Genomic DNA, 18,281 nt, shown 5'->3' on the forward strand with positions numbered 1-18,281 from the left:
AGGGTATCCCTACTGGGGACTGGAGGGCCCATGTCCAAGATGGTGCACGCATGGCCAGTAGGCTGGTTCAGGCTATGGGCTGAGCCGGATGGTGGCCAAGTTCCAAGAGCAAGAATTCTAAGAGAACTAGTAAGGACCTGTTATCACTCTACTAGAGTGATAGCCCCAGAAGTCACATAGCATCACTTCTGGCCAAGCCTGTCCGGATTCAAGAGATGAGACACCTCTGCTTCCTGTGGATAGAAGTGTCAAAGTCCTATTTTAAGAGGAAGGAATACATGTGCACATGTGCACACCAATTCCCAGCTCGAGGGTTAAGCTGCTATATTCCTAGGTACTTCCGTGCCTGAAAGTATGCCAAAGAAACCTGCACTTGTTCATAGGGAGATGTGCATCAAAGTTCAAAACAGTATTGTTTTTAGTAGCAAAAATACTGGGAGGGAAAATACCTTAAATGTCCCTGGACAATAAGACAAAGTGATGTACGTCCATATAATGGAATAGCACACGATGGCTTCAATGAATGAACTGTACCACTTGGAGCCATGTGGCTGAATCTCAGACACGATGCCGAGTGGGAGTAACTCAGGACTATAATATAGAGTGTGATTCCATTTACAATTAACAGAGTGAGCTAGGAAATATGTGGGTAAGTATGTACCCACAAACCCCGTATCTTTTTTGATACCTATTAACAAACCTTAGCGTTCACACTGGTAGCTCCACTTCCAATCCAACAGATTTCATTCCATCCTCTCTATCGAACTCTTTCAACAATGAAAAACCTATGCATTCACTTCATAGCTGTCTCCACTGTGTGTCGAGGCTGTACCAGCCGGAAAGTTGGCCCAAGACACACCAACCACCACCCCCCACCCCGCCTCTGTTAGATGCACCTCCGAAAGATCTACAGCTGAAAGCCTGAGCCCCACAAAAGCAAGGAGAGGGCATTGGTGTTATTTTGTCATGTTCTGTTTTCTGGCAGAAGTCAGATAATACCCTTTTTCTCTGTGCTTGATCTATCTCTCTAGTAGATTGTGCTTCCGTAAACAAACACAACATACTCAGAACGTCTCACTTCAGAACTCAGGAAAAATAGTTCCTACTGACTCTTTTAATAAAATTTAGTTATTTGCATCGTTTCAATAGAAATCACTCCTTTTTACCAAGATATAGTTAAACAAACTGCCACCAAGGCTTTATGCGGGTGTCTCATTGGAGAATACATTCAGTATGACCCACCCACCTTAGGCACAAGGTTGTAGCATCTGTGTTGGGCCAATGCCCACAGAATCCTCTGCCCCGCACTGCTCAGGTGCCTGTCCTATGGTGTACCATGTCTTAGTCGTACAAGTGGTAAGGAAAATGGGAGCTATGACAGACACCGTGGTCTTTGAAAAGGTACGAACTTCCCTATTTGCACAGGTATTGCAGGCAAATCAGAGGGAGATTAGTTTGGTTCCATTTCCTAACCTAGGAATAGAAGGGCAAATGAGAGAAAAATCTCAGGCATAATAGAGGCTCAACCTCACATTCCTAATGATGACATCTCCAAACAGAAGTTGATTTTCTGGCCTTGATCTTTGGGTAGCACCATATGACTTAGATGTGCCAGCCCAAAAAGGAGGCTCATACACGTTAATTACCACATCTTACAGCACCTGTGTAGGTGAATCAAGGCCATACACAGGAAGACCAGCTTTGTGTGGTCAAGAATAACCCTCGTAGAGAATTTATCATCACAAGTAGGGACTAATAAAACTTTTCCAAAACTTAAGAATGGGTAAGAAGGACGGTGGTGGGTCCCTTGGTGGGAGGCTGAATGTCGTGTGGCAGAACTGCCAAGGGAAATTTGTTTTTATTCTCTAGAATGTGCACCTGTTTAACTTACTATTTACTATCGATGATGATTTTTTTTTTTTTTTTTACAACTCATTGAGGGTAGACTTTACCTTGTAGAAAACACACAGCTAGGTAAAATGATCCTTGTCTGAGAACAACGCAAGTAAATTTTGCTCAGTAGTAAGTGATAGAAATTATTTGTCTGGTGAAAATGATTACAACTAGAAGAGGTTGCAGTTTTACGGCCCTACAGAGTATTAACCGGTTTTTAATCTAAATCAGCAGGTTTACTCAAGCAAGCTTGTCTTCAGCCTCTATCAATACTTCCTTCCGTCTTCAGTATTTGAAACTAGCCTTATCATCGCGCTGGGTTCCTCATTAATGATTTAAATAAATCTTTGACGCATTCTCACTTTAGAGCTGTGGAGTCATATTTTTAACTTCTTGAAACTAATGCTTTGATGGCTCCTGTATCTAGCTTCCCCTCAGTATCCCCCTACAACGTCTAATAGGCGTCTCAAACTCAAGACGCCTGATACTCAGCTCCTGGCCTTCGTCCCCAAACTTCTCCTCCGTTGCCTCCCCCATCTCTCATGGGTTGAATTGGGTCACCCAAAAGATACGGTGACATCCTAACCCCAGTAGCTGTGAATTGGGCCTTGTGGCAATGGGCTCTTTCCAGATGATCAAGGGAGGGTGAGGTCACTGGGGTGGGTCCTTATCCAATGACTGGTGTCAAAATGGGAAGAGGGAAGTTTGGAACCAGGCCATGAGAAGGCCATGTAGACAGAGGCAGAAACTGGATAGATGGAGCTGTAAGCCCAAGGAACGCCAAGACTCACAGTCACTGGAAGCCGGAAGAGGCCGGGGAGGATCCCGCCCCGCAGGTTTCAGAGGGAGTGCTGGCTTCTAATCTACAAGACAATACATTTCTGTTATTTTAAGTCACCCAGTTTGTGGCAGCCACAGGATACTAATCCACCTTCTCAGTAAAGGGTAACCCCACGTCTCCTGCGTGAGAGGCATTGCCTTACTGGGCACATCGGACCCATTAGCAAATCTTGTTGGCCCTCCCTTCAAAATGTGTCTGGAACCGGCCCTGTGTCATGACTTCCTGTTACTATGCCAGGGCCAGTCACTATTATCTCACACCTGGATTATCTCAGTATCTTAACTAGTGTCTGTTTTGCCTGTGAAACTGTGTACTTTTTCTCTACACAGCAGCACAAGTGATACTGCCACTTCTGTGCTTAGAACTTTCCAGCGGCTCCGCATCTCTCTCAAAATAAAAGCCAAAGTCCTCAACAACCAAAAAAACAAAAAAACAAAAAACAAAACAAAAAAAACCAACCAGATTAAAAATGGGTAAAGAACTTGAATAGACACTTCTTCAAAGAAGATACACAAATGATCGATAAGCAAATGAAAAAATGTTCAGCGTCATTGGTCTTTTGGGACATGCAAATCAAAACCACAGAGAGAAACCACTTCATACCCACTAGGATGGCTGGAATCAAAAAGTCAGATAATGGGGCGCCTGGATTGCTCGGTTGGTTAAGCATCCAACTCTTGGTTCCAGCTCAGGTCATGATTTCATGGCCGTGGGACCATGGAGCCTGCTTGGGATTCTCTCTCTCTCCCTCTGCTCCTCTCCCCCGCTCACACATGCTCTCGCTCGCTCTCTCTCTCTCTCTCTCTCTCTCTCTCTCCCAAGTAAAAAATTTTAAAAAAGAAAGTCAGCTAATAGCAAGTGTTGGTGAGAATATGGGGAAACTAACCATCACATGTTGCTGGAGGAAATGCAAAAAGGTACATCCGCTTTGGAAGACAGTTGGACACAGTTTCTCAAAATGCTAAACTGAGAGTTACCATATGACCCAGAAATTCCACTCCTGGCCATACACGCCAGAGAAATGAGAACACATGTCCACACAGAAACTTGTACAGGGAGATTCACAGCAATGTTATTCACGATAGTCAGTAAGTGAAAATAAACCAAATGGCCATCAACTGATGAACAGACAGATAAAATGTTATGTGTCCACAAACAAAGGAACAAAGTACTGAAATTACATGGATGAATCTTGAAAACATTACGCAAAGGAAAGATGCCCACAGGCCACATATTGAATGATTCCATTTATGTGAAATGTCAATGATAGGCCAATCTATAGACACAGAAAGCATATCTGTGGTTGTCGGGCCTCAGGGGAGGAAGAAATGGGGACTGACTTTTAATGGGTATGGGGTTTCTTTGGGGATGATGGTGTTCTAAGATTGAGTGGTGCGGGTTTCACAACCCCACACATACACTACAAACCTTTAAATTGTACATTTTAAATGAGTGAATTGTATGGTATGTGAATTATATCTTAAAAAAGCGGTTGTAAAAATACATTGAAGAAATAGTTACATAAGTAAAACGAAAAAATAACACCAGGGACTTCTGGTTCAAGAGTAGATGATGTGGACTCATCTCTCTCTGTACATCCAACTAAATACAACTTTTAAAACGGGGAAGTAAGAGGTGCCTGGGTGGCTCGGTCGGTTGAGCGTCCAACTTCGGCTCAGGTCATGATCTCACGGTTCATGAGTTCGAGCCCCGTGTTGGGCTCTGTGCTGACAGCTCAGAGCCTGGAGCTGGCTTCAGATTCTGTCTCTCTCTCTGTCCCTTCCCTGCTCATGCTCTGTCTCACTCTGTCTCTCAGAAATAAATATTTAAAAAAATAAAAATAAACGTACAGAATTTGATGCATACATTAGGACAAGTAAAACTGGGGAAATTGGAACAAAGTCAGTGAACCATATCAGCGTCACTATTCTGGCTGTGATTCTCCCGCTATCCTTTTAAAGAACGTTAGTTACCATTGGGTAGGTCTAGCTCACCTGTACCAGGGGTCCTTCAGCATTATTTCCTGGAATCGCGTAGGAGTCTGTAACTATCTCCATAAAATCTTCAATTAAAAAAATTCCACTGCTAAGCATGTTTTCTGATGAAATAACCGGAGGGACCCACCGCGGTGTCAGAGCAGGCCGGCTTCTCCGAGAACGGTTCCAGACAGGGAGCTGGACACAGCTGGGCTGATTTCACATGGAAATAGGTGTTTCGTTAAGTGAAATCAGATTAGAGAAGAATACATAGAGCAAAATCTTTTTTGTTCTTTTGATCTGCAAGCTTGTATGAAAACCCTGGGCAAGGGGCACCTGGGGGGCTCAGTTAGTTAAGTGCCTGCCTTCGGCTCAGGTCACGATCTCGCGGTTTGTGGGCTCGGGCCCCGCGTCGGACTCTGTGCTGACAGCTCGGAGCCTGGAGCCCGCTTCGGATTCTGTCTCCCTCTCTCTTTCTGCCCCTCCCCTGCTCATGCCCGGTCTCTCTCTCTCTCTCTCAAAAATAAACATTAAAAAAAAAAAAAAAACCTGGGCAAGATACACATCGAATTGCTTTCGAGATTACCCTTTTGGGGTGGGATTGTAGACAGTTCTCACTTTTTATTTTCGTGTTAGCTGGATTATGTATACCTGTTATGGTTACATTTGCTAGAGGAAATACGGTATACCCAGATAAACTTCAAATTTCAAATAAGTAACTTTTTAGTGTGAAGATGTCCCATACAACATGTGTACTTTTATTTGCTACATCCGGCAACCCTAGAAATGGCCATAAACTGCAAAGCCATTTCCACCTTGGAAGATAAAACGGAGCCAGCTGCCGCAGGCTGGTGTCCTCCTGAGCGAAGGCCGGGGCCAGCGCGGGCGTCCACCCGAGTCCCTGCACCACTCGGGGTCTGCCCCCACCGGCGCATCCCTTCCGAATTCTTCTCTAGGACGCCTCTTGGGTTCCCTCGGCTCCCTCCAGCAGCAGCCACAGCTGCTCCCCCGGGGTTATGTCACCATCCAGTCTGGCTTTACCGCCTCTCCTCCTCCCTGGACCCTTGCCCACTCCAACCTTGGAAGACCCTCAAGCCCCTTCCTGATCTGGCCTCCTCCTGCTCGGCTTACTGGTTCCTGTAAGGAACCACAGGAGCGGGTTCCTGGCCCAGGGCCCTGGTGCTTGATGCCCTGTGTGCTCCCTAGGACCCCATCCCAGCCACAAGGCCCCTCCAGGTAGGCGCTGCTGTAAGCTTCCGGCTTTCACTCCATTTCCCCTGAGCTCATCACTGCTGCTGGTGCCCCATCTGCAGCTCCTGTCTGCCTGGGTCCCTTGCCAATTCTGGCATTTCTCTCCTTGGGCCCCTGCGGGGTCTGCTGGAGATGCCACGGTTCACCCCCTGGACCATCACCTCAGCACCTCCCCGCACCATGGGCGACCTGACACGGTCATCCCCAGTTCTCCTCCACTCCCCTCTTCTACACCTCAGGAAGGGGCCAAACCCCAATGGAGCCTCCCAGGGCTTATTCCCAGCTGCTTCCTCGTCCTCACTTTCCCAGCTAGCCCGGTGCCTCCCCCTTTGGGCCCCTACCTGAACAGGACCCGTCCACCCTCGGAGCAGAGGGGCAGGTCCGGAGGCGTGGGGGTTCCAGCGGGCACAACTCCTACCCTCCTGCTTCACACCGTCCTCATGCCCCTCACTACATCACCTGAGAGGTGGGGAAAGGGAAGCCCCGAGGTCTCAGCGGCAGGGCTGTGGCTGGGGGCTGGGGGCCGGGCGGTGGCCCCGGGCACACTGGGTCGCCTGTCCTGATGTCAGCTATAGGCAGCCAGTGTTCACGGCACACCTACTCTGTGCCAGGGGCCTCTGCACCTTCCTGTTTCTGGCCGCGTCACTCCCCAGGCTGGCGGCATCATGACATCAACGTCACCGAGGCAAGAGCCATCTGGCACAGCTCCGAGGTTTCAGGGCTGCACGGCAGGCTTTCCGGAAGCTCATCTACCCCCAAAAAGGAAGGTCACTCCAGGCCAAGAGTCCCCGGAGGCAAACTGTGGGGACACCCTCACACATCTACATCAGTAGTCTGGAGTTCTCTTGCCTTTAACAGCGAAGGGAAGATGAAAACACTTCACAGGTGGTGGCCGCAGGGGCGCTTCCTCTTGCTGGTCCCAGGGGCCCTGCAGCCTCCGTTCCAGCCCCCACCCCAGGAGGCCTGAGAGGTCCCGGGGAGAGCAGCAATGGAGACACCCGGATGCGGGTATCGCGGTATCCAGACGGGGAGTACTGAGAGCACGTCGATTCCGGAGTACAGAGCTTTGGGGTTCAGCTGCTGTCACTGTCCAACTGCACCCCGGCGGCCGCAGCTCCCCCTCCCAGGCCAGGCTTGGCGTCCACCTGCCGCCACCCCTCACCTCTCGACCCTGCCTCGGCCTTGCACAGGGTGGAAAGTGCTCATCAAAGATTTACTAAATGGATGGACACGGCCGTTCAATGCAGTCACCGTGCATCCCGACGCACTGGGACAGTTCCAGTTTGTGCTGGTGCCGGCTTCGCCACTAGAAGTAGCACTCCACTTCATGCCCAGAGTGTCCCGTTCAGGCATTAAGTTACACGGCCGCCATGTGGACTCAATCATTCCTACGAAGGGTCAGCGCGGGCCACACCTGGTTGACCTGTAGGAGGGAGGAAGAGTCGCTGCCGTTCTGCTAGCGAACCTTTCACGTCCCCACCTAGCTTGGTTCCTGGCAGTCGTGGGGACTCAGTCAACATCTTCTGCCACGACTTAGGACGTGCTTGGTCTTCTCGTGCTGGGTGGCACACGTCAGTGCACACGACAAACAAGGCCCTCCGCCCTCGGAGCATTGATTGTAGTCAGGGAGGCCGGCCACGAAGCTGGGAGAGGGGGTGAGGGGAGGGACGTGCCTCACAGAGTGGTCAGAGAGAGCTTCCCCGGTACAGTGACATGTGGGCAAAGACCTGAAGAGGTGAGGGGTGAGGCAGCCACAATTGAGGAAAAGCTTTCCGGTTGGAGGGAACAGCCAGAGCCAAGGCCCTGAGGTGGGGCACAGAGGACAGGGTGGCTGGAGTCGGGTCAGCGAGGGAGGGCAGCGCGGGCCTGGTCACCTCGACTGTAAGAACTCTGGCTTTGGGGGAAACGGAGAGCCCCCTGAGGGTGTCAGTAGACAGGTGAGCACAGCAGGGATGAGGCAGGAGGCTGTTCATTCCTCCAGAGCAGGAGTCCACAACTTCTGCAAAGGGCTAGATAGCAGGTATTCATAGCTGTTGCGGTCACGTGTCTCTTTCGACTCCTGAACTTGGCCTGTGCCTTGGGAAAGCTGCTGTAGGCAGGACGTGAGTGGGCGGGCTTGGTCCCGTTCCAGTACAACTCCATCAGGACACTGACGTTTGAATCTCCTGTAGTTTTCACGTCATGAAATATTACTCTTACTTTGATTTTCCCCCAGCCATTGAAAAGTGAGAAAATATTCTTAGCTCCGAGGCCATAAAAACAAAACAAAACAAACAAACCAGACGGCTGGCTGGATTTGGACGGTGGCCATAATACGTATGCTGCCCCCTGAGCTGTATGACAAGGGTCCACCAGGACTCTGTGCCAGGCAGCATTCTAGAAGGTGGGACCCATCAGCGAGAACAGAAGAAAACAGTCGCTGCCATTGGGATTTGGTAGCAGACAAGCGCGTTACAGCGGGTCTGTGAAGGTCCTAGGGCCAGTCGGCCTCGCTCAGTCACGGAAGTCAAGCCCCCACCCGCCGAGGCTGGAGAGGAAGGAACGGCCCGAGAGGGCGCAGCCCGGGAGGAGAGGGTCGTGGAGGCGTGCCGGGCGCTGGGCGGGAGCGGGCACAGCCTACTCACCTAATCGTTCAGACTTTGTAAAGTGCACGCTTGTCTCACGTTCGCACAACACAAGGTAAATTCAGTGTGCACCATCTGTGTGGCCCGCACACAAGTCTGTATTCGGCAACTGCACGTTACACGTCCAGAGGCGTACACACCCCGAAGCCCGCCCGCGTTCCCGCGCGCTCAGCACCTGCTGGCGCCGGGCCTTCCCCCGAGGGGCTGCTCAGGACGAGGTCGCCGGGGCGCCGGGCGCTGCACAAAGGGTCTTTCCCCGGCCCCCCGCAGGGCTTAAGTTTTAATCCCCGTGCTGCAGTGAGCGAGGCCGCGCATGGAAGCACCTTATCGTCTTAGAATTAAGGGCTTAGGCGCACGGCGCACGAAGCCGCGGCAGCCCTCGCAGCACCGTGCACGAAGGAGGACACTCGGCGCGGCTTCAGGGTAAGCCGGGCTCCCGGCGCGGCCGTCCCGCGACCGTGGGCCCCGCGGGAAGGTCGGCCCCGCGTCCGCCGCAGGTGGGAGGGAGGGGTCCCCGCCCCGAGGCTCCGCGGCTCCGCTGCAGGACGGGCTGGGCGCGGGGCCACCGCGAGCGGGCCGCCGCCAACAGGCGACCCAGGAATGCGGCGCAGGCCGCCAGACCCGCCACCGCCCGCAGACGTTCCGGCCGCCCACCCGCCAGCCGACCTGGGGGCGGGGCCGGGACGCCCAAACTGCGCCTGCGCCGTCGCCCAGTCGGGCCCGGGGACCGGGCCGGCGCGACAGGACTGCGCCTGCGCCGTTGGCTCAGCCGGGCCCGGGCACAAGGCCGGCGTGCGGAATCGGCGCCTCAGAGGCCGGTCCGCAGCAGCCCGGGGGCGGGGCCGGCGCGCGGGGACTGCGCCTGCGTGGCAGGCCCGCTCCGGCCTGGGGGCGGGGCCGCGCCTGCGTGGTCGTTCCGGCCGGGCGCGGGGGCGGAGACCGCGCCTGCGCGGTCGGCTCGGGCTCGCCCCGACAGTCGCGCCTGGGTTCCCTGGTGCCGCCCGCCCGCCCGGCCACCGCCCCCGGCCCCGCCCCGCGCCGCGCGGGGCTCTGGGAGGGGCGCAGCGTCCGGCGGCGTCCGCGGGCGGCGGGCGGGCGGCGGCGGCGGCGGCGGGAGGGGCCGGCGGGGGCAGACAAAGCCGCGGCTAATGAATGGGAGCGTCCGCCCGCGCCGGCCGTCGTCCGCAGCCGGGCGGGAGCCGCGCCGCCCCGAGCCCAGCGCCCGCGGTGAGTGCGCGGCGGGCGGCCGAAGCGGGCTGTGCCTCGGCCGCGAGCTCGCGCCCCGGGCCCGGCCGTCCCGGTGCGCCGTCGGAGGTCGGGGTCCGGGACGGGGACGGGGGCAGGGGGCGAGGGTCGAAGTGGGGTCGGGGTCGGGCTGCGGGGCTGGGGGGCCGGGGGCGCCGCGACATTGTCTGCGCCGGGCCGGGGGCGGCTTTGGGGGCGCGGCCTGCGGTGGCCTGGACCCCGCCCGCGCCCCCGACTCGGCCGCGGTGCCCGGAGGGCTGGGGTCGACGCCGACCCCGCCCCCCGCCCCCGGGACCCCCGGCCCCGGCCCCGCGATCCCGGCCCGCGCCCTGCGCCCCCCGGCCCCCCGGCTGACAGCTGGCTTGTGGCGGGCCGCGCCGGTTGCGCCCGAGACGCGTCTTCCGGACGGCAGGATTTTGTTGACAAAATATCTCAAGTGGTAGAAAGTTGGTGCGGCCGGGACGGGGTGCGGAGCCCCGAGGTGCGGGGCCGGGGGCCGGGGGTCCTGGGCGCGTCTTCTCCCAGCGCTTGGCCCCCATCACCACAGCGAGTTGCCCTACAAATCGCATTTGGGTTTTTTTCTCGGTGTGGCTCGTCTTCAGGGGTATTTCCAGGAAGAGACGGCCCGTCGTCCTAGTGTCTTAGGAGGCGCATGCTTGCGGGGCCCTCGGTCGTCGTGCCTCTGGGCACCGCCGCTCAGATTTAATCAGTAAGGTAGGAATCAAATGGCAAAGCGTAATTTCACACGGGTTTCAATTGTGGTTGTCGGTCTGGACCCGGACCCGGGCATTTGTGTCTCTGTCCCGCAGCACCTGCAGCGCGGGGGCTCCCCCAGCCCAGCCCTGGCGACCCCCTGGCGCCCTCCGCGGGTTTGGGGTGACATTCGGGGACCCCGCGCGCCTCTCTGGAAGAGGTCTCCGCCAGGCATCAGGACCAGCTTCTGTTGGCATTCTTCTTTTTGTAAAAAAGGGAAGTTATTTGTTTTGAAGTTAACTCTGACTAAATCGAGTGCATGGTTTAAAAAAAAAAATGCTTTTCAGGCTTTAACGAGGCCAGTTCGTTAGGGCAAGGGCATCCTGGTGGCTTTTTATTAGAAATATTAATGTTTTGTCTGTATTGTGGTGATAAAATTGGGAGGCTTGGAAGGAGTTGGTCGGAGTTTTTAAAAAAGTGCTTTGACTAAGTCAGATTTCACTTAGGAATTAATTTTGGTCACTCACCAGTTTCCTTTTGAAGGAAAGTGCTCACAGGAGCTGAACTCTATCTCCTCGGAGGGCTTCCTGTGGGCTGTTGGCGCCCATCCCTATGCTCACCTCCCTGACCCTTGCTCGGGGCATATCTGCTTAATGTTTTCTCGCTGAAAGACCTAGCATGGGGTAAGAGAAATTCTGGGCGTCCTCAGAAGTTCCACGGGACCCGGCCAGCCTCCTGTGTCAGAAGGGAGCTTGGACTCAGTCTACCTGACACGTAGTCTCCTTGACAGCTACCCCTTCCTGATACCGTTCTGGCTGTTCCTGGTATTTTGGGTGTGAAGACACTGTTCTCTAATGTCCCTACGTGCAAGTAAGGAGGTTTGTGCAAAACACAGGCTGCGGAAAGGACGTCCTAACAGCTCGGAGGGAGATTTAAAGTAAGTTATTGGAGCAGTTGATTGAATCCCATTCCGCTGCGGTGCAGCGGCACGCAGGGTTCGCGGAGCAGAGGCAGCGCGAGGACCTGCCATCCAGACCCTGTCCCCACGGCGCAGAGTCTGGAGACGGAGCGGCAGGGGAGGGGGGGTCCGGGAGCGGGGGTGGCCAGGGCAGGCCTCTCTCTGCACCTCGTGTCGCGGTTTTCCTCGCCTGGCGCCAGCTCCTGTGGTCTCCAGACTGCAGTCTGACTCCCTCGCGGCGATGATCGCGTGGTGAGGGGAGGGAAGCAGGTGCGTGACGCCGGGCGTGGCGCGGACCTGGCGCCGGGGGCCTCGGACCGGTGGCGAGCGGCCCCTTGGACTCCTCCTCACCAGCATTCTCTGCACACAACACACCGTTTCGAGGCTGGACTGCCTTTCTTCTAATTACTGATTGGTGTTGAAGACACTATTTGAATCTCAGGGCTTGAGAACAGAAGCAGTCGGAGTCCGTGGCTCTCACTTACCTTCTGTGTTTTACTGAGTTCAGCTGCGCAGAAATGTCACAGTGCGCCGCCGGCCCGACCGTCCTGCGGCCTCGGGGTCTGGACTCCACAGGGTTCCGGTCCTCTCCCCTTCCAGGGGCTCCCCCTTGGTACAGCCCTGTCTTTCCTGCCCTTCTCCCTCACCCCACTTTCCGTCACCCGGATTTTTCTTCATTCTGAGATAGCTCACATCACTTCCTTGCCGGTTATTTGACAACGAGCTGTGGGCAGTTCAAATTCTGGAAGCGTTGCTGGGAGAAAAATAAAGCCTTTCCTTCTCGTGCTCCGTGTTTCTGACGCAGGGGTTCCTGAGAGAGACAGGTGCTTGACTGGGAGGTATGCTGGCCTCTCACGCTGTACCTAGCAGGGTTCTACCTGCGGGGGGCAGTAGTGGTTTTGAAAAGGAGACCTGAGCGGTGACGCTGGGCATAGACTTACACCAGAGAAGGAGGCCCGGCCAGGAAAATACAGGCAGGTGCAGGCAGAGGTGAGGGCAGTTTCTGCTTGAGAAGTACGTTCCAGGAAGACCCCTTCTTGGACGGAGTCCGAACCCAGGGGTCTGGGGGCTACAGACGGAGACCCCAAGGAAGAAGGGGCGGTGTGGTGGAGAGGCTGACCCGTCTGCTTGAGCCCAAGTCCCGCGGGTCCCGCCCGGTGTGCGGCAGGCTGCGCCCCTCGTGGGCACCTGCCGTGTGAAGGCCTGTCCGCAGCCGCACGCGGCCCTTCCCCAGCGGTCCGAGTGCCCTGGAAACCGCTGCTCCTGGGCTGGGGAGCAGGGTGAGGGGGCTGTGCCCTGCTGGCCCACCCGAGTGCCCTCCATGCGATGGCTCCTCCGTCTGGGTGGCCCCGCACGCGCTCTGTCCTGCTTCAGCGCCCCCACAGAGGTGAAGCGTGAGGGGCTGCGTTTTATCCACGGCCACTGCAAACTGACCGTCGCCTCAGGGTCTGCTCGCTTGCTCTCCGCTCGGGGGAGCGGCGTCGGGAGCAGGGAGCTCTTCCCGGATGCCTCTGGTCTCCCTGTCACAGAGGCCGTGTTCCACATCCTGTAGGTAAAAGGACGCTTTCAGGACTCTTAGCAGCTTCCAGCCACAGTAGCAGCTTCAGCCTATCCCTCGCGGGACCGCCCTGGACCCCACGGGAAGGGGGAGGCAGCGAGCGAGGGTGCTGGTGTTGGGTAAAGGGGTCCCACGAGACGAGTGAGCGGAACCGACCAAGGAGCCCTGGTCTGCGACCCAGAACGTTTCAGGGACAGCACGGGGACCGGCTGACCTTAGCACAGTCTGTTTGCTTGCTTTGGAATGTGCTTTGTTTCCAAGGTAGCCTTATCGCCGTGTCTGAACGCGTCTCACGGGAAGGGCTCTGGTTCTGGGTTTCTGATGTTAACCCTTAGCAGCTGTCCGTGCTCTCGGATCTGTCCCCCAGATCCGTGGAGCTGGTACTGGATTATCCTTTTCCTTTGTGTGAGCACAGCGGCCCTGGTGGCACTTCCGGCTTTGAGGCGCGTGGTGCTGTGTCCAGCCCTAGAACGTGTCGGTTACGGTTACTCCCGCTCGGGGTGTGTAAAGTGACTCGCCCACGTACACCTGGTCCCGGTTTATGACCTTGTGGGAAGACGGTCGTGTCCAGTGTGAACCGGGCGGGCTGTCGCTGTGGCTCATTGATTCCCTGGGCGCTGGACGGCTCACGGAGAGCTGGGTGCAAATATGCTTCAGTGTTTTCAAGGTTACGTGTGGAGTTTCTGACAGCGCTTGGCGGCGTGTCGCCATCACCGCCACCTTCGGCCCGTCTGGCGCTGGCCGCACTCCTGCAAAGGAAATTGCGTGTTTTCCAGCGCTTCACCCCTAAATGCCCTTTTCTCCAAAGAAGAGGCAAAAGGAGACTCTTCTGTGTGACCAGCAGCACCATCGCTGATCACGTCTAGAACGTGGAACAGTGGTCTCTTCGCACCCGTGGGCCGGCCGCTCTGAAACCAGTAGCTGATTTCTCCAAACCAGAGTCTACTCTGTGTCATTGCATTGGCTGTCACATCTCTTTAGTGTCTATTCTTCTGGAATAATACCCCCCACACCCCAGTTGTTTTCCTTGACATTGACTCTTTGAAGAGACTAGGACGGTCGTCTTGTGAGTGCCTCGTGTTCAGGATCTGTTTTGCACTGTGTCATTTAACTTGGCTCCCCGTGTGCTGTGATCTGGCGGGAAGAGGGTGGGAGTCGGGCGGCACGTTCTCCCAAGGGGGATGCCGCCTGCCGCGCCGTTCTCGGAGGCCGTCCTGACACCGAGGCCGGCTTCCTTATGTTGTGTATTTTATCCGTGTCCCTCTCACCCGGGCATCCTGGGAAGAGGGGACAGACGCCGGGCCCTCTCCCTTTATCACCGCTCGTCAGGGGGGCAGACGGTCATACCTTCACCGTGGCAAACGCTTTTGTTTTTCCTTTTTCTGTTTTGAGTATCAGTGCAGACTGATGGATTTTTATTTACTCATTGCATTAGAGGCTATTAACGTCTTCTGTGTTCGGTGTTCACGCGGTGATAGCTGAGCAGCTGTGAGCCCCCGCGATGTGGCGCCTGCCCCTCACTCGGCATCTTTGTGAGAGCACCTCTCTGGCCCTTTCCTTCCCTCTCCCGACCTGCCATCAGCCACTGCTCCAAAGTGCTTTGCTCCCTGTTAGTGCAGAAAAGTGTTTAGAAGCCGAGACCTGGGTGTTGGATGTGTTCACTGTGTTTGTGCATGATTGCTGCTCTAAGCACCTGTCACGTGGACAGAACTATGAAACGTTTTTTAAAACATTGTAAGATCGTCCTGAGTTTTTCAGTACAGATTTGAAATTATTTTAAAGTTTTACTTAATTTCTTTGATTTATATACATACATTTTTTTTTTTTTTTAATTAGAGCGTGCGTGCACAGGCTTGTGGGGTGGGGAGGGGCAGATGGAGAGAGAGAGAGAGAGAGAGAGAGAGAGAGAGAGAGAGAGAATGAGAATCCCAAGCAGACTCCATGCACAGCCTGGGGCCCAGTGCGAGGCTCAGTCCCACAACCTGGGATCGTGACCTGAGGCGAAATTAAGAGTTGGACACTCAACCGACTGAGCTACCCAGGCGCCACAAAAATCTTGATTCTTAATATCATTGGCATAATTACTTGTCTTATGGACAAGTATACATAAAATAGGGTGTGATGTTACAATACTGGGTTACTACTGACACTACTTAGCCGAGTTTAAGGTGCTTTCGCGTTTGTTTAAGATTTTAGTTTTAAGTAATCTCTATACCCAATGTGGGGCTCGAACTCACAACCCTGAGATCAAGAGTCCCGTGTTCTCCCAGCTGAGCCAGCCAGGCGCCCATAAGGTGCTTTTGTTTTTGAGGGTTTTCCTTTTGTTCTTAGTACGTATTAGTAATAAAACAGTGCGTTTTAAAACAAGCCTTCTTTTGTCTGTCATTATGTTGCTCGTTTGATACAAAAAATTCGGTTTGTTTGTTTCAGATGAGGAATTTTCAGATTTTATTTTTACGTTCAAAATAATTACACGGCTCAAAAGTCAAAATCCTGTGGAAGATATCAGAAATTTCACCCCGTCCCTGTTTCCTCTACTGTTTACAGGCAGTCATCTTTGTGTCTGCTTTATCCCGCAAAGCCAAGCATGTACACGTCTGTGTATAGCTCCCGGCTGGTCTTTCATAAAAGGTAGCAGGTACTCTTACACTGTGTGTGTGCCTCGCCGTTGTATTCAGCACCTGTGAATGTGTCCGTCCTCCCCGACGGGTGTTTGAGTGGTGGTCCGGCCTCGGTAGGACGCTACAGTCACCAGCCTTGGCAGATGTTATTTTGTATTGGATGAGGGCTGTCTTTGGGGTCTGGTCCTGGCGGTGGGATTGCTGTGTCCAAGGATGTCACTGTAGCAGGGGTTCCCAGATTCCCCTCCAAGCGTGTGGTCCCCTGAAGGCTTGCCACAGCCTCGCAGACGGAGGGTGTGTCCGGCACCCAGTCTTTGCCGGTCCGACCCAGTGAGACCTGACCACATCGAAGCTGTGAGAAATGAAAAATACTAAAATGGCTGTTTGGTGCCCAGAGTGTCTGAGATCAGTAAACAGACGGCTGTGTTAGCAAGTGGCCCGGGGTGACAGCCGGGCAGCTCTGCCCCCCCCCCCCCCCCCCGCCCTGGGCACTGACTCTGCTCTGGACTTCTGCGCCGTGGAGTTGGAAGGTGGTTTCTTTCGTCCCATCGATAAAAGAACAGCAACTTCTCTGAGTCCGAGCACGTCCATACGTCTTACTTTTTCTAGCCTATGGAAAGGAACCTCTGAAGCTACCTTTTACTTTTTGGTATTTTTGTCTTTGAACCTAAGAAACGTACCGTAAGTTGAAGGAACTTTGGTTTTGGGGTGCATTCTTTCTGTCTCCCCCCGCCCTTCCATTGCTCTGGAAGTTGAGATTGCTGTTGCACCTTCCGAGGGGGCCATCACTTCCTTAATTGCTCAATGTTCAGTCAGCATCAGGTAGCCCCAGGGGCTGCAGAGACCTGGGACGGCCTCCTATCCCGGGGGCCCGGGGGCCCCGGGCTGCAAGCGGCGGCAGCCAACCGTGGACAGGGTGATGAAGTTTGTTCTAGAAGGATTCTGGGTTTGACACGTTGTCATTGGTCACCCTGTTTCTGTTTGCTGGAGAGTAGGGTCAGAACCATCCAGAGAAATCCTCTCCAGGGGTAGGTGGCAAAAACCTACTGGTCCTTTTTATCTATGCAGACTGATCAAAACTGCCACAGTAGCATAATCCTTTTGTGGTTTGAAAACCAAAGATAACACGCTTCTTTTTTTCCCCTTTAATTTGTACCAAAATAGTAGGAAAAGCTGATTTTCTTTAGTAGTAAGCTGCTAGATCAGATGACAGTGGTTTTCTTAAATTAGCAATATCGTTGCTACTTCTGATTATGAAATAATATGCACAAAATTAGTCAAGCAACAGAGGACTGTATAAAATAGAAAGTGAAAGCCTTTCATGATGACTGCAGTTAAGTTGCGTATCCCCTTGTAGACGTGTGTCTGTGTGGGCGCCCACTTGCACCCGGCACGGTCTTGGCCGACCTCCCGTGCGCCAGGAAGGCAGCCGTGGTGGGCACTGGGGGGCGGCTGCCGGGGCTGTGTGGGTGATTTCCAGAGTGTAAGTCTTGGGTCGTGAAGCATAAGACACGCGGACAAGTGCTCATCTCTGTGAATCGTCACCAGCTCGAGAGACGGACGCCACCCCCGTGCTCCCCAGTCCCAAAGTCCCTTGTTTTCCCGGCCTGTGCCACTGTCGTTCATATACGGGGGTCATGCGGTGCGTGTTCTGCTCACTGTCGTGGTTGCTGGGTATTATGACAGTTTCTTCGTTGTTGTGGCTGTGGGCTATCCCACGCACGGATCTATCACAACATGTTATCTGCGGTCGGGAGCCACTTACACCTCTGTGATTACTGCCACGAACGTTTTTGGATTTGTCCTTTGTTGCAGGTCTCCAGGCATCTTGTGGGCATGACCCTGTGACTGGTCACACGATAGCGTGGGGGGCTGCAGTGTGTTCCAGGGTGGCTGGGCTTGCGTGTCCTAGTCCGGCCCCTGGCACTGTCGGCTCAGCGTGTGTGTGTGTGTGTGTGTGTGTGTGGCCGCTTTACAGGGTGTATGGTGTTCTGGATTTCATTTGTATTTCCTTGATTTTTAAGTTTCTTAATTTTAATGTGGCCTGGTTTGTCCATCTTCCCTTGGTAGTTCTGTTTTGCTCTAAGTCAAGGTCGTAAGAATGTTTTTCCATCTTACGTTCTTTATTGTTTTGCCTTTAGCGTGACCGTCGATTTGGGGGATGGCATGAACTAGGGTCAGGTGTCATTTTTTCCACGCGGAGATCTAATTGTCGTGGCCCCATGTATTTAAAAGATCCTCCTTGCTCGCTCCTCTCCAGCGCCTCCAGCGTCAAAGGTCTGCTGTGTGCAGACCTTGTGCGTGGGCCTGTCCTCAGGCTCTCCAGTCTCTGCCAGTCTGTTGGCCCCTGGAACCAACACCACAGCACCCTCGTCAACATAGTTTCATACGGTTTGGGTTTTTAAGCCTTTTTAAAGTTTAGCGCAGACGCAGAAACCAGGAAGTAAGTGTGTGGTTTGATGGGTTGTTATAAGGTGGACACTTTTGTGACCATCACTTGGGTCAAGAAACGGACTTCTGCTGGCTCCCCAGACCCCTCATCCGTGTCTCCCCCACCGCCCCCCGCCGTCCTGACGGAAGTAACTGCCAGCCTGGACTTTATGGCAAGTCCGTCCTTGCTT

At 54.3% G+C, this 18,281-nt stretch overlaps 1 protein-coding gene across 2 annotated transcripts in view; it reads left to right on the forward strand.

Annotated features, from left to right (window-relative positions):
- The first annotated feature begins 9,670 nt into the window (after positions 1-9,670).
- The window catches only part of ZBED4 (zinc finger BED-type containing 4), a 29,527-nt gene continuing 20,916 nt past the window's right edge, over positions 9,671-18,281 (forward strand). For both annotated transcript variants that reach the window (XM_032594059.1, XM_030320961.1), the window contains exon 1: positions 9,671-9,812. The gene's annotated coding sequence lies outside the window, so the exon portion shown is untranslated. The remainder of the gene's footprint in view (positions 9,813-18,281) is intronic.

Source organism: Lynx canadensis, chromosome B4, assembly GCF_007474595.2.
Source record: "Lynx canadensis isolate LIC74 chromosome B4, mLynCan4.pri.v2, whole genome shotgun sequence".
NCBI classification, from domain to species: domain Eukaryota; kingdom Metazoa; phylum Chordata; class Mammalia; order Carnivora; family Felidae; genus Lynx; species Lynx canadensis.